Below are 16,352 nucleotides of genomic sequence, written 5' to 3'. Positions count from 1 at the left end.
GCTAACCGCTATCTCCACCTCCTGGGTTGAAACGATTCTCCTAACTCAGCCTCCCAAGTAGCTGGGAATGCAGGCATGTGCCACCATGTCTGACTAATTTTGTGTTTTTAGTAGAGATGGGGTTTCTCCATGTTGGTCAGGCTGGTCTTGAACTACCCACCTGAGGTGATCTGCCCACCTCGGCCTCCCAAAGTGCTAGGATTACAGGAGTGAGGCACTGCACCTTGCCGCCCAACACATTTTTGCACGTTTAGTAGGTAAGGGGTTTTGCCATGTTGGCCAGGCTGATCTCCAACGCCTGACCTCAGGTGAGCCCCCACCTCAGCCTCCCAAAGTGTTGAGATTACAGGTGTGAGCCATTGCGCCTGACTAAATAAACCAAAAAATTTAGATAAATGAATTTGGAGGAAATCTTTATAACAGATGAAATGGGCAGATAATTCTAATTTACTGTCTTTCTGACTTAATAAAATATTAGTCAATAACCTAAGAAGAAAGGAACAAAACCTAAAAATTCTCCATTCGCAAATACAAATACTCAACAAAGTCAAAACCTAAGAACTTGTTGACCACTTATTCCTCCTCTGAAATCGGCTCTTGAATGTGTTGAATGGATTGACTTGGGAATAGGAAATTTTAAAAATATTTTTTAAAGTTTCACTTTTTGGAATTTAAAATTAATCCAAATTATGTAATATACAACATTTGGAATTTACCAATCAACACTCTCCATCATTTTATTTTTTAGTCTTCAAATAATTTCTTGTTCAAGATTTTAAAATGCTTTTAAAACTAATAGATCCTGCAGGCTGGGCAACGTGGGGAGACTGTCTCTACAAAAAATAAAAATACATTATTTAAAATATATAATAATATATACATTTATGTAAAATATAATTTTAAGTATATAAAATATATTTTTAAAATTTTATTTTTTTGCCAGATCATGTGGTAAGTGTATGTTTAGTCTGGCAGGAACTTGCAAAACTGCCTTCCATAGTGGCTGTACCGTTTTCCATTCCCAGCAGCAATAGATGATAATTCCTGTCACTCCATTTCTTCACCAGCATTTGGTGGTGTCAGTTTTTGCATTCAAGCCAGTCTAATAGATGTGTAATGGTATCTCATCGTTGTTTTAATTTGAATTCCCTAGTGACATATGGTGTTGAGCATCTTTTCAGATGTCTAAGAAATGTGCCAGTCATGGTGGTACACGCCTGTGGTCCCAGCTACTCAGGAGACTAAGGCAGGAGGATTACTTGAGCCCTGGGGGTTGGGGCTGCAGTGAGCTATGATTGCATCACTGAACTCCAGGCTGAGTGACAGAGCTAAATGCTCAAAAAGATAAATAAGCCCGGGCGCGGTGGCTCACACCTGTAATCTGAGCACTTTGGGAGGCCAACATGGGTGGATCATGAGGTCAGCCTGAAAGAAATCAGGCACATTCCTCAGTCCTGGGCCCAGTACAAACACCATATATCTATCAATTTCCTGGGCCCAGTACAAACACCATATATCTCTCATATCTCTCGACTTCCTGAGCCCAGTACAAACACGTTGCACCATATATATCAACTTTAGAAAAACACCACCTGGAAAAATCCCTAATAATGACACAGCCATTTGTAGTTTTACTGAAAGCACGGGAACCAATAGATCACCGCTAAATGTATAACTTAATATGTTAACCAATTGTAATGCTGTAACCTAAAGAATTCCCTTGTTCCTCTGTAATCTTACAAGTCCTATTTACACCGGGCTATAAAAAGCGAGTGCACACATTGTTCGGGACCCTCTTGTATGTTGTGGAACAGAGGGACCAAGTTTGAACTTGTAGTAAAGATCCTCGCCACTTGGCTTTTACTCTGGACTCTGGTGGTCTTCTTCGGGGAATAAACGGTCTGGGCATAACAAGCCGATTAAGACCATCCTGGCTAACATGGTGAAACTCCATCTCTACTAAAAATACAAAAAATTAGCCAGGCACATACCCAAATGGTGAAGGGGTGGCCTGCCCCTCCATACATGTGAGCGTTTCTTGTTGGGTGGAATGAGAGACTTGAGAAAATAAATGAGACACAGAGACAAAGTATAGAGAAAGAAAAAGTGGACTCAGAGGAAGGGTGCTCAGCATACAAAGGACCCGAACCATCACCGGTCTCTGAGTTCCCTCAGTATTTATTGATCATTATCTTTACCATCTCAAAAAAAGGAAAGTGGCCAGACAATAGGAGCATAGTAGGGAGAAGGTAAGCAGAAAGAAAGAAATATGGATAAAGATCTCTGTGACATGAATAAGTTTAAGGAAAAGTGCTGTGCCTTGATATGCATATGCAAACATCTCCATTAACATTTTCAGTGCATAAAGAGCAGCATTGCCAGGAGCACATCCCACCTTCAGCCCTAAGGCATTTTCTCCTATCTCAGTAAATAGAACGGGTTTTACACCAAAAGTTCCATTGCCCAGGGATGAGCAGAAGACAAATGCCTTTCTCTATCTCAACTGCCCAGAGGCCTTCTTTCCTCTTATATTAATCCTCCTCAGCACAGACCCTTCATGAGTGTCAGGCTGGGGGACGATCAGGTCTTTCCCTTCCCATGAGGCCATATTTCAGACTATCACATGGGGAGAAATCTTGGACAATACCTAGCTTTCCTAGGCAGAGGTCCCTGAGACCTTCCGCAGTGTATGTGTCCCTGGGTAATTGAGATTAAGAGAATGGTGATGACTTTTAACAAGCATGCTGCCTTCAGGCACTTGTTTAACAAAGCACATCCTGCAGAGCCCCAAATCCATTAACCTTGAGTCACCACAGCACATGTCTGTTGCAAGGACAGGGTTAACAACATCTCAAATACAGAACAAAATGGAGTCTCGTGTGTCTACTTCTTTCTATATAGACACAGTAACAGTCTGATCTCTCTTTCTTTTCCCTACAAATGACTTGAAAACTTATATTCACTAAATCCTGCATGTGAATGTTTACAGCAGCTTGGTGTAAATATGGTGTGACCACAGGCATGGTGGCAGATGCCTGAAATCCCAGCTACTTGGGAGACTGAGGCAGGAGAATGGCTTCAACCTGGGAGGTGGCGGTTGCAATGAGCTGAGATCACGCCATTGAACTCCAGCCTGGGCAACAGAGTGAGACTCCGTCTCCAAAAAATAAATAATAAGTAAGTAATTGGCGGGTGCAGTGGCTCAAGCCTGTAATCCCAGCACTTTGGGAGGCCGACCGGGGTGGATCACGAAGTCAGGAGATCGAGACCACCCTGGCTAAAGCGATGAAACCCCGTCTCTACTAAAAAATACAAAAAACTAGCTGGGCGAGGTGGCGGGCGCCTGTAGTCCCAGCTACTCGGGAGGCTGAGGCAGGAGAATGGCGTCAACCCAGGAGGCGGAGCTTGCAGTGAGCTGAAATCCGGCCACTGCACTCCAGCCTGGGTGACAGACGGAGACTCCATCTCAAAAAATAATAATAATAAATTGATAAATAATTGACAATTTTTAGAACAGTTGTGGGTGTACAGAAAAAAGAGCAGAAGGCATACTGCACTCTAGTATACCCCCCACACCACAGTACACACACTTCCTGTATTATCATCTTGTTAGTGTGGTACATTTGTTAGGCTTGATGAGCCCGTATTGATATCATTCAGTTCATGGTTTATATTAAGATTCACTCTTTGTGTTCTACCATTTATGGACTTTGACAAATGCTTGAGAACATATATCCACCATTATAGGGTCACACGGAAAAGTTTCACCGCCCTAAAAATCTTCTGTGCTCCACCTATTCATCCTTCCCTCTGCTCAAGCCTCTGGCAACCACTGAACTTTTTATAATATCATTTGCCTAGTTTTACCTTTTCTAGTATTCCATATAATTGGAGCTCTACACCATGTGGCCTTTTTGCATGGGCTTCTTTCACTTAGAAATATGTGTTTAAGTTTCCTCCATGTCTTTTCACGCCTTGGTAGTTCATTTCTTTTTATTTCTGAAGAGTATTCAATTGTATGAATGTTCAGAGTTAGTTTATCCATTACGCTATTGTAGGATATCTGATATCTTGGTTACTTCCAATCTTTGTGGTTATGTGTAAGCTGCTGTAAACATTCATGTGCAGGATTTGAGTGGATTTAAGTTTTCAGCTCATTTGGGTATATACCAAAGGATGCAATTGCCAGATCGTATGGTAAACCTATATTTAGTTTTGCAGGAATTTGCAAAACTGACTTCCAAAGTGACTATACCTTTTGCACTCCCAGCAGCAATCAATGAGAGTTCCTGATGCTCCATATCCTCACCAGCATTTGGTGGTGTCAGCATTTGGGTTTGAGCCAGTCTAATAGATGTGTAGTGGTAACTTATCGTTTTAATTTGAATTCCCTAGTAACATATGGTGTTGAACATCTTTTCAGATGCTTATTTTTGCTACCTTTATAGCAAAGGGCAGATACAGACGATGGACTGCAGGGAAAGAGCTTGCTATGATGATCGGAAGCTACAGGCAGACATGATCTCAGGGTTAACTGGCATCAGCTGTGCCTTCTCCTGTCAGATAAAATATAGTCTACCTGAGTTTTGACTGGAAACACAGAATATCTGGTTGTCCATAAATATTTCTTACTGAGGCTTGAGGTTTATGTATGTTTTGAGCAAAAGGCAGTATCATCCCAATATATAAGCAGATTGGGATACAACAGGTAATGACTGTAAGAGATGTTGAGAGTCCACACTGAATGGATGGTGTCACTGGCTGCGCATGTCTTTCTCATTATGGACTTTCACTTTTCATTAGCCACATGAAAGGCCACTGAGATAGGCTACATCTCATTTTTCTCTTGAGGATCTCTATTACTGAGAAATTTTTGTATTCTGGGCTATGCTGGGTTCATAATATGACTACACATACCATGTGTGTGTTTGTTCCTTCCCTAAAATGCTCAGTTCAGCTGGGGCTCTAGAGGTAAATACTACTAGGTTTCCATTTTAGAGAGTTGAAGATCTGAGGTCTGGAGAGGTTAGTTTGTAGAAAGTTATGTTTAATAAGTAGCAAGACCATATGGCCAGGTCAGATAAGCTGCCTTCAGATTTTACTCTTGAACTTCTAGTGGATAATATCTTTTCATTATAGAAAATAAAAGAGTGAACTTAGATTTTTTTTTTTCAAAATCATTGACTGTAGGAGTTCTTTCAAGATATGATGAAAAGCAATAATTGTCTCATTTTGCATTACCTTTAATTATTGCTCACCAGAAATTGATCATCCATTCAGCAACCTTTTACATCCCTCTGAGCTTTATTATGCCTGGGCAGGCTTCACTGTGAATAAGAGGTCCAAGATTCAGAAATATCTTTAACTTGGAATGCTTGGTCACAGGTATCCAAATGAAAAATATTTTGTTCATTAGCCATATGGACTCATAAGGTAAACTACAGGCACAAAGTGTGGAAAAAAGAAAGGGCTATCAGAAGCACTGTGTCTCCTTACATTTTGTATTTCTATTAATTGCATCTAGAATCATGAGGAATTTGAGCAAATGGGAAATGCAAAGTCCTAATCAAAGCATACCCACATTTCAGTTATCTGCATTATTGTACATTTAAATTTGTAATGCATACATAGGTTATACAATTCAATAGGTATAAAAATGTTAAGTAACTTTCTCTCATGTATCCCATTCAGTAGATCACTTTAAAGTCAACATTTTAATGTTATTGTGCATACTTTCATCAATTATTCTCTCTCTCTCTTTTTCTTTTTTTTCCTGGAGTACAATGGTGAGATCTCAGCTCACTGCCACATCCGCCGCTTGGCCTTTTTTCTTTTTTTAATGGAGATAGGGGCTAACTATGTTGCCAAGACTGTAGGCTGTCCTTGAACTCCTGGGCTCAAGCAATCCTCCTGCCTCAGCCTCCCAAAGTGCTGGAAGTACAGGTGTAAGCCACCACTCCTGGCCCAAGTGTTTTCTTTTTGTTTGTTTGTTTTTTAGCCTTGGGGTTTCACCGTGCTAGTCAGGTTGCATTTGAACCTCTGATCTCATGATTTTGCCGTCTTAGCCTCCCAAAGTGCTGAAATTACAGGCGTGACCCACAACTTCCAGGGGTGGATATCTGCCATCTTCTCCTTGCTTCTCTTTGTAATTTTATATGTATTTTCTTTCATTTCTTTTCTTTTTTTTTTTTTTTTTTTTTTTTTTTTTGGAGACAGAACCTCGCTGTTTCACCCATGCTGGAATGCAGTGGCGTGATCTTGGTTCACTGCAGCCTCAGCCTCTTGTATAGCTGGGATTACAGGCATGGGCTACATGCCACCATGCCTGGATAATTGTTGTATTTTTAGTAAAGACGGGGTTTTGTATGTTGGCCAGGCTGGTGTTGAGCTCCTGACCTCAGTGTCTGTCCTTATTATGTATTTTTAATATGCCTTAAGTAAACCCGATTTTGCCTGGTTTTTCTTTTACATAATTGGAGTAATAGTCTGTATCCTGTTGCATCTGCTTTCTTTTACTCAATACTAAGTTTTTAAGATTCACACTTAGCATTGTGTCTGCATTCTATTAAAACACTACACCAGCCAGGCATGGTGGCTCATGCCTATAATCCCAGCACTTTGGGAAGCTGAGGCAGGCACATCACTTGATGTCAGGAGTTCCTGACTAGCCTAACCAACATCGAGAAACCCCACCTTTACTAAAAATACAAAAATTAGCCAGTCATGGTGGCACGCACCTGTAGTCCCAGTTACTCAGGAGGCTGAGGCAGGAGAAACGCTTGAACCCGTGAGGCGGAGGTTGCAGTGAGCCGAGATTAGGCCACTGCACGCCACCCTAGGCAATAAAGCGAGAATCTGTCTTAAAAGAAAATAAATTAGGCAGTTGTGGTGGTGTGTGCCTGTAATCCCAGGTACTTGGGAGACTGAGGCAGGATTATCCCTTGAACCTTGGAGGTGGAGGTTGCAGTGAGCCGACATCATGCCCTCTACTCCAGCCTGGGCAACAGAGTGAGACTCAGTCTCAAAAAAAAAAAAAAAATGCTGGGCACGGTGGCTCACACCTGAAATCCCTGTACTTTGGGAGGCCAAGGCAGGTGGATCACCTGAGGTCAGGAGTTTGAGACCAGCCTTACCAACATGGTGAAACCCGTCTCTACTAAAAATACAAAAATTTGCCAGGAGTGGCGGCATGTACCTGTAATCCCAGCTATCAGGAAGCTAAGACAGGAGAAATGCTTGAACTCAGGAGGCATAGGTTGCAGTAAGCTAAGATCATGCCGCTGCACTCCAACCTGAGCAACTAAGCAAGACTCTGTCTCTAAAAATACACTACACTAGTGTGTATCCCTTCATTGTTGATGAACATGTGGGTTGTGTTCATTTTTGTCAGTTGATGCTGTTGTGAATACTTTTGTATTTCTATTTGGTTACCATTAGTGTGTATTTATGTATATTATAAAGCAAGAGGTAAAACCATAGGTTACAAGGTAACATACCTTCAATTTTACTAGGTATTACTGGTTTCATCCCAGTGTTAACACACCAACCGACAGTCTTCCAAGGTCTGACAATTCCCAAACCTTCGCATTCTTGTTGATATTTAATTTTGTCAAAATTTTAATTTGAGTCTTTCGTGGGTATGTGCCAATGATTGTGATATTAATTTACCGGGCATTTTCTTCTCTGTAACAGGCCCTGTCAAGCTATATGTATGGTGTGGCAGGGGTAGGAGCCCCTAGAGGTAGCATGGACTCTGAACCCTTCATCATTCATTTGTAAAAAAGTTTGTGTTGCAGTAACTTTTTTTTTTTTTTGAGACAGAGTTTTGCTCTTGTTGCCCAGAATGAAGTGCAATGGCATGACCTCCTCTCACTGCAACATTTACCTCCCAGGTTCAAGTGATTCTCCTGTCTCAGCCTCCCAAGTAGCTGGGATTGCAGGCATGCACTACCACGCCTAGCTAATTTTTTGTATTTAGTAAAGAGTGCCGAGATTACAGGCATGAGCCACTGTGCCTGGCGTGCTACAGGTTTTTCAAAAATAGGTAGGAAGCATGAGGGGACCAGAAACATTGAAAAACTTGGAAAACTTTTCAAGGAACAATACTCCCCAAAGTAGCCAGGCCTATATGGTGTTATGGGGAACACTTTCAAAGCTTCAAACAACAGATAATTCTTCTGCTACTTAAGTATTTCAGAGCACAGAAACAAAATGAAAGCATCCAAACTCACTTTATGAAATGATCTGAACTCTGTTATCAAACCCGATGAAGATGGCACAAATGCCAAAACAACAAACCAATATCGCCTACAAGAATAGATACAAAAATTATTAATAAAATGTTAGTAAATAAAGTCCAACAGTATATGTGTTTACATATAAACATGTTATACATTTTAATGTTATTGAGGAAAAAAATTGGAAAATTGAGATTCATTTAAAAAATGAAAAATGCCCAGATTCTTACTAATCAAGATAACACTGGAAATCTATAAACGTGTTTCAAAAATAGAATCAGACTGTTGTTAGGACAATATGTTCTTTCTTATCTTCTGTTATTCTAAAATATCTCAGTGATCAACATGTTAATGGTTAAAACTTTTTGCGTATCTTTACTTAAGATCAACATTAAATAATCAGAATTTAATATGTACTGCCAAATTATCCTGTAGATCAAAAATGGAAATTTTCACCGTCCCAACTACAGCGTGTAAATATGCCATTTTCCCCATACCCTAACCTATGCTGAGTATTACTGCTCTTAGTAATCCTGCGAGATGAATAGATGAGAAATAGCATATGATGCTGTTTTAATTTGCACTTGTTTTTACCACATTAAACATTTTCTCACATATTTCATGGCCGTTAGTATTTCTTCTTCGGTTAATTAATTCTCTATGTCTTTAGCCCATTTTTCTGTTGTAGGTCTACATTTTCTTACCGATTTTTGAAATATTTTTAGTCATATTAATTATACTAATGCTATTGTATCTTATGGCAAATGTTTTCTCTAGTTTGTCCTTTCCTTTTCAACATCTCTAATGTTGATTTTTATCTTCCAGGAATTCTAATTTTGTTTGTTTGTTTGTTTGTTTTTAGATGGAGTTTCACCCCTGTTGCCCAGATTGGAGTGCAATAGCACAATCTTGGCTCACTGCAACCTCCATCTCCCAGGCTCAAGCAATTATCCTGCCTCAGCCTCTCAAGTAGTTGGGATTATAGGCATGAGCCACCACATCCGGCCAATTTTGTATTTTTAGTAAAGACAGGGTTTCAACATGTTGGTCAGGCTGCTTTTGAACTGCTGACCTCAGGTGATCCACCCACCTCAGCCTCCTGAAGTGCTGGGATTACAAGTGTGAGCCGCCGCGCCCAGCCAGAATTCTACATTTTTTATGTGGTCAGATCCATCAATCTTTTCCTTTATGTTTTATGCCTTTGGTTTAATGCTTAGAAGTCTCCCTTATCCCCAAAGGACAGAAATATTTGACTACCTTTTAATCTAAAACATTTATGTGTTAATTTTCTTTATTTTTAGTAAATTTTACATTCAACTTCTGGTAACAAAATGTTAACAAAAGCCAGTAGTTTTGACTCATTTCTCCCTCCAATATCCATTTGGAATAATTCATCAAACATAATAGAGCAATTCTGTGTCACTCATGGAAATTAGAGAAAAGTCCCTTTCACAATCCTGTCAAAAAATGGTACAGGTGATTCTGAGTAAGGGAGTCTGGTCCAGGTAGATTTACTATGTGTAGTAACTTTTGGGAGAAATTAAACTGAGATCTGCACCATTTCTGACCTGATGCCTTTCTGTCCAACTCAGCTACCAAGTCTTAAGTAACCAGACCTCTCTATGTGAGACTGACAAGCAGAAAAAAAGACTTAGTATTTCAATATAATAGTGATGAGAATGAAGAAGATAATAACAATAAACTATAGAGCCAAGTACTACTATAAGTGCTATAACATACTTATCCTATTTAATCCTTTGAAGAACTCTACGATGAGGCTTTGACTATACTACCAAATAAACCAAGCTCAGAGGCTTTAGGTTAACTGCCATTCAAGGGTCAGAACTAGGATTCAAACCTGAGTTTTTCTAGTTCAAATGCCTGTGCTTTTATCATAGACTATTATCTCCATAAAACAGGGAGACTAATCTGAGAATCCAGAGAAAATAGCTGCTAGTGAAAGTTATGCAAGAAGTAAAGAAATACATTTTTTCACTCTAATTTATATTATTGGTAAGAACTGAGAGAAAGCTGCTTTAATATAACCAGAGCTGGCTGCCATGAAGAGGAGCCACATTAAACAAGAAAGAGTTCTTGAATAAGAAACGCATGACTTCCAAACTAATGACACTCCACGGAGGCAGGAAATAGCAGATCTGGCACTGCCCAAAATGGAATTACTGTATTAGGAGATGGGCTGGAAGAATGATCCCAAAATTCAGCAGGGAAAAGTAGGTAATGCAATGAAATGGCGAGGAAAAAGAAAATAGACATGGAATCTTTTTTCAAAATATTCAAATAAATTTGTAATAGAATTTGCAGAGCATATGATGAAGAAGAAATAAGCATAAAAAATACTAAAAAAGGCCAGGCACGGTAGCTCATGCCTGGAATCCCAGCACTTTGTGAGGCAGAGGTGGGCAGATCACCTGAGGTTGGAAGTTCGAGACCAGCCTGACCAAGAGGGAGAAACCCCTGTCTCTACTAAAAATACGAAATTATCTGGGCATGGTGGCACATGCCTGTAATCCCAGCTACTTCGCAGGCGGAAGTCGTGGAGTGCCGAGATCCGGCTATTGCAGTACAGCCTGGGTAGTAACAGTGAAACTCTATCTCAAAAAACAAAACAAAGAAACAAACAAAAAAACATTCTGCAGAGCTGAAGAAAGGTCCAAGTCAAAATTAAAATATTTCACTAAGGGCTAGAAAATAGTACTGCACAAGAAGAACAAAATACCTAGACATATCTTGGTTAAATTTCTGAATTTTGAAGACATACACACACACACACCAGAAAAAAAGAAGTTTGTCTCCAAAAAGAGAAGCTAGTTTGCCTCATGCTCACATCTGCAATGCTCAATGCCAATAAAATTTGGAACAAGATTACACGGCACCCACGAAAATAGGTCATAACTCAAATACAACTCAAAAGTCTGCATCTGGCTTAACATTCACAAACGAGGGCAAAAGGAAGTTGACAGGCAATGACTGAAAAGGTTTATCAACTACTCATTTTTTTCCGGAAAAAAAACCTCAAAAATTACTGTTTTTCAAAAGAAATAAAAAATCAAAATATAAAACAGGAGAAAAAGTTCTTCATGACCTTGTGGTAGACAGTGATTTCTTAAACAAGACACCAAATATTCTAATCTTAAAGGAAATAGTGGCAAATTGGACTACTTAACATTTAAGAACTTTGGTTCTTAATGGTTCATCTGATGATACCATTAAGAGGACTAAAAAGGCCAAGCCCCATGGCACACGTCTGTCATCCTAGCACTTTGAAAGGCTGAGACAGGAAGATCACTTGAGCTCAAGAGGTCGAGACTAGCCTGGGCGACTCCAAAACTCCATTTCTACAAAAAAAAAAAAAAAATCAACAATTACCCTGACCTGGTGGCAGGGCCTCTAGTCTCAGCTACTCTGCAAGCTGAGGTGGGAAGATCACTTGAGCTTGGGAGGATGGAGGCTGAATTGAGTAGAGGCTGTGCCACTGAACTCCAGCCTTGGGAACAGTGAGGCCTTGTCTCAAAAATAAAAAGTAGAGGCCAGGCGCGGTGGCTCAAGCTTGTAATCCTAGCACTTTGGAGGGCCGAGACAGGCGGTTCACGAGGTCAGGAATTTGAGCCCATCCTGACTAACATGGTGAAACCCCGTCTCTACTGAAAAATACTAGAAGCTAGCCGGGCGAGGTGGCTGGCGCCTGTAGTGCTAGCTACTCAGGAGGCTGAGGCAGGAGAACGGTGTAAACCCAGGAGGCAGAGCTTGCAGTGAGCTGAGATCTGGCCACTGCACTCCAGCCCGGGCGACAGAGCAAGACTTCGTCTCAAAAAAATAAAAATAAAATAAAATAAAAATAAAAATAAAAAATAAAAAACAGAATGAAAAAGAAATCATCAGAGTGCGATAAATCATTTGCAATACATTCAACATTCATAAAACAGAGAGAGAGAGGACTCAACTCCAAGATATATAAAGAATCCGGATGGGCACGGTGGCTCACACCTGTAATCTTGGCAATTTGGGAAGTCGAGGCGGACAGTTCACTTCAGCCCAGGAGTTCAAGACCAGCCTAGGCAACATCTCTACTAAATAAACACAAAAATTAGCCAGACCTGGTGGCGCATGCCTATAGTCCCAGCTACCTGGGAGGCTGAGGTAAGAGAATCACCTGAGCCCAGGGAGTCAAAGCTACAGTAAGCCGAGATCAGGCCACTACACTCCAACTTGGACAACAGAGAAACAGTGCGAGACCCTGTCTCAAAGAAAAATAGATGATAGATAGATAGATAGATAGATAGATAGATAAATAGATAGATAGATAGATGTGTGTGTATATATATATATGTGTATACACGTGTGCGTGTATGTGTGGGTGTGTGTGCGCGTGTGCATGTGTGTGTGTATGTATGTACATAGAGAGAGAGAGACTCCAGGGCCGGGAGCGGTGGCTCACGCCTGTTATCCCAGCCCTTTGGGAGACCGAGGCTGGTGGATCGCCTGAGGTCAGGAGTTCAAGAACAGCCTGGCCAACATGGTAAAACCCCCGTCTCTACTAAAAATACAAAAAATTTAGCCAGGCATGGTGGTGGGTGCCTGTAATCCCAGCTACTTGGGAGGTTGAAGCAGGAGAATCACTGGAACCTGAGAAATGAGGTTGCCGTGAGCCCAGATCACGCCACTGCACTCCAGCCCAGGTGACAGAGCAAGACTCCATCTCAAAAAAGAAAAAAAAAAAGAAAGAAAGAGAAGAATCCTACAAATCAATGGGAAAAAGGAAGAAACCTTCAGGATAAATTGACAAGAGATCAAGAGATTTGAATAGTCACTATCCAAATGGTCCAAGAACACAAAAAGTTGCTCAACCTTGTTAGTCATCCAATATATGCCATTGATATGAAAATGAAATACCACCACACACCCATGGAAGAGCTAAAATGAAAAGAGACTGGCTGTACCAGTGTTGATGAGGATGCAGACCAAGTGAGACTGTCATAGAATGCATTTTGGTGGGAGGAAAATCAGTACAGTGCTTTAGAGAGCTGTGTTTGCAGTATGCGCTAAGGCTAAGCAGTATGCACACTTCATGACCCAGCAATTTCACTTGTTCAACAGAAATGTGGACATATTTACCACAAAAGGCACGTGCTAGAATGTTTGTATTGGCAACATTTGTAATAGTCAAAAATTAAAACCACTTGAAGTCTCCATTGACAACACAGTGGATAAATAAAAAGGTGGTGTATTCATATAATACAATGAATCGTATGAATTCATTATCATACAAAGGTGGTGTATACATGGAAAGAAAAAGGAATGTATTCATGCTTCACCTAACAATGGATGAAAATGTGGATGAATCTCACAATGGAGGCTGAGCAGAAAAAAGCCAGATACAGAACAGTATATACTGTATGATTTCATTTACATCAAGTTTAAAAACAAGCAAAGTGAATCAATGGTAATAGAAGTCAGTATGGAACTTATCTTCGGGGAGCTGAGAAAGGGTGCTGTAGTACCTGGGAGGTGGCACACAGAGGGCTTCTACAGTTCTGGTAACAGAAATGTCCAATTTCTTGATTTAAGTGGTGGTTACATTGAGAATACTCATTTAATACAAATTTATTAAGCTCTACACTTATCATGGTGCACTTCTCTGTATCATATTTTAAAAATTAATATTTATATATTAATTCAAAAATAGAAGCTTAAACACTTGGAAATTATAAGGCAGTCTTCTAAGTTACCTCTTAGATCAAAAAGGAAATCAAGAATGTAATTACAGAATATATAGAAACATACTAGTATGTAAATATTGCATAAAAACCCATAGTTTCACCTCAAAACTGCACTCAAATTCAGAGAGATATTTTTAATGTTATCAGAAAGAAAGAAACAAGTTATGCTTTTATCTCAAAAAGCCCAAAAAGAGGAAAAATAGAAAATCATTATCAGCCAGGTGGTGTTTTTCACCCCTGTAATCCCAGCACTTTGGTAGGCTGAGGCAGTCGGATCACCTGAGATCTGGAGTTGGAGACCAGCCTGACCAACATGGAGAAACCCCATCTTTACTGAAAATACAAAAATTAGCCAGGTGTGGTGGCACATGCCTGTAATCCCAGCTACTCGGGAGGCTGAGGCAGGAGAATTGCTTGAACCCAGGAGGTGGAGGTTGCAGGGAACTAGATAGTCCTATTGCACTCCAGCCTGAGCAACAAGAGCCAAACTCCATCTCAAAAAAAAAAAAAAAAAAAAAAAAAAAAAGAAAAGAAAAGATAGAAAAGAAAATAGAAAGAAAATCATATCAAGCAACATGGAGGAATACATTCATAAAGATAGAAGAATATGGATAAAAACAAAAATGATTAATAAATATAAAAATTACTGTTATGATAAAACAATAAAAGAAATAGACAATGAGTCCAAGAGAGAAAACAGAGATATGCAACGTTAGGAAAGAGAAAAGGTTAGTAGGTTTGGATTCCAATTCACAAACTCAAGTGTATTTTCCATGACTGGACTTTGCGTTTTCAGACCCATTCTATGGAGTAGCAGAAACAAAGTTAGGCATTCAAGTGTTATCTCCTTTTTCCAGCATTGGCACTCATTTTTCTCAGGGGCAGGGGGTGTACCATATGTGGTACTATGACTGGAGCGTGGAGGAGAGGTTGTTGAGCTTCAGCTTGGGTTATTACACTTGTTTGCCATCATCGGCTCAGAAGCCTGTGTGCATCTAATTTCTGGATGTCAGTTTAGGTCACTGTTGAATATATCCTCGTTAGAGACCACAAGGCTTTTTCATGAGTCTATCTCTCTGCCACCTAACTGGAATGCCTGCTTCTTATAAGTGCTAGGAGAAAATTCTACAGCTTCCATGCCACTCTAGATGATAAGCAACTCATTTGAACCTCTCCAATGCTTGGGTTCCCAGAAAACCCCCTATGGCAGTGGAGCAAACCTCCAAGGTAGGTCAGGTCTGTCTGTCTGCCTCCCTGCCGGGGCCTCGCAGAGCCCTTTCCACTGTAACCGTCCATGCACTGCTTGCAAGTTAAACTTAGATATCTTTCTTCTCTTTGGGGGTTTTGATGGTAGAGGTAGGCTGGGTGCCAGGTGCAAAAATTAAAATTACCTAGTAGAGGAGCAAGGGGATACATCTGTTGATGGATCATCAGAATCTCATGTGACAACATGCAGATGTATAGGCCAGAAAAATAAGTTTAAGAGAATATTATGTATTTTGTTTAATCTTGATTGAGTATTCACAGTTGGGAAGGCACAGTGGTAAAGGCAGGGCTATCTATAGAAGTAAAGATAGACAAGAACGACTCTTGGATCTTCCCTTTCTCTCCTCTTTTCCCATCCCAGCTTTTCAATTCTATCAATTTTGAAGTCTTTGTATTTCTACTAATACTTATGAATATTTACTGGATATGCCCAGCTTCCTCTACTTTTTTTTTTTTTTTTTTTTTTTTTTGAGACAGAGTTTCTCACTTGTTGCCCAGCCTGGAGAACAATAGTGCGATCTTGGCTCACCACAATCTCCACCATCAGGTTCAAGTGATTCTCCTGCCTCAGCCTCCCCAGTAGCTGGGATTACAGGCATGTGCCACCACACCCAGCTAATTTTGTATTTTTAGTAGAGATGGGATTTCTACATGTTGGTCAGGCTGGTCTTGAACTCCCGACCTCAGGTGATCCACCCACCTCAGCCTCCCAAAATGCGGTGATTACAGGCGTGAGCCACCATGCCCAATCAGCTTCCTCCACTTTTGTGACCCTCACTCTGGCTTTCTGTCTGGATATTCCAGCAATTCTTCCTGGTCTTCCCCTCCCTCCACCCTAGCTATACGACTGTCCTCTGTTCCAACTGTTCTGCAATTCACCCAGCTTTTTCCAGTGCAACTTGTTTATTTTGCCTGTAAGTCCTCACATATGTGAATTCCTCTGATGGGAGTACTTTTGACTCCTCTGTGCCTTTTTTTTTTTTTTTTCTGTAATTTCATCTTTTATTTTAGGTTCAAAGAATACATGTGCAGGTTTGCTACATGGTATATCGTGTAATGCTGAAGTTTGGGGTTCAATTGATCCCATCACCCAGGTACTAAGCACAGCACC

Source organism: Trachypithecus francoisi, unplaced genomic scaffold (assembly GCF_009764315.1).
Source record: "Trachypithecus francoisi isolate TF-2019V2 unplaced genomic scaffold, Tfra_2.0 Contig00748, whole genome shotgun sequence".
In the NCBI taxonomy this organism is placed as follows: Eukaryota; Metazoa; Chordata; class Mammalia; order Primates; family Cercopithecidae; genus Trachypithecus; species Trachypithecus francoisi.
Note: the sequence above shows the minus strand (reverse complement) of the source record.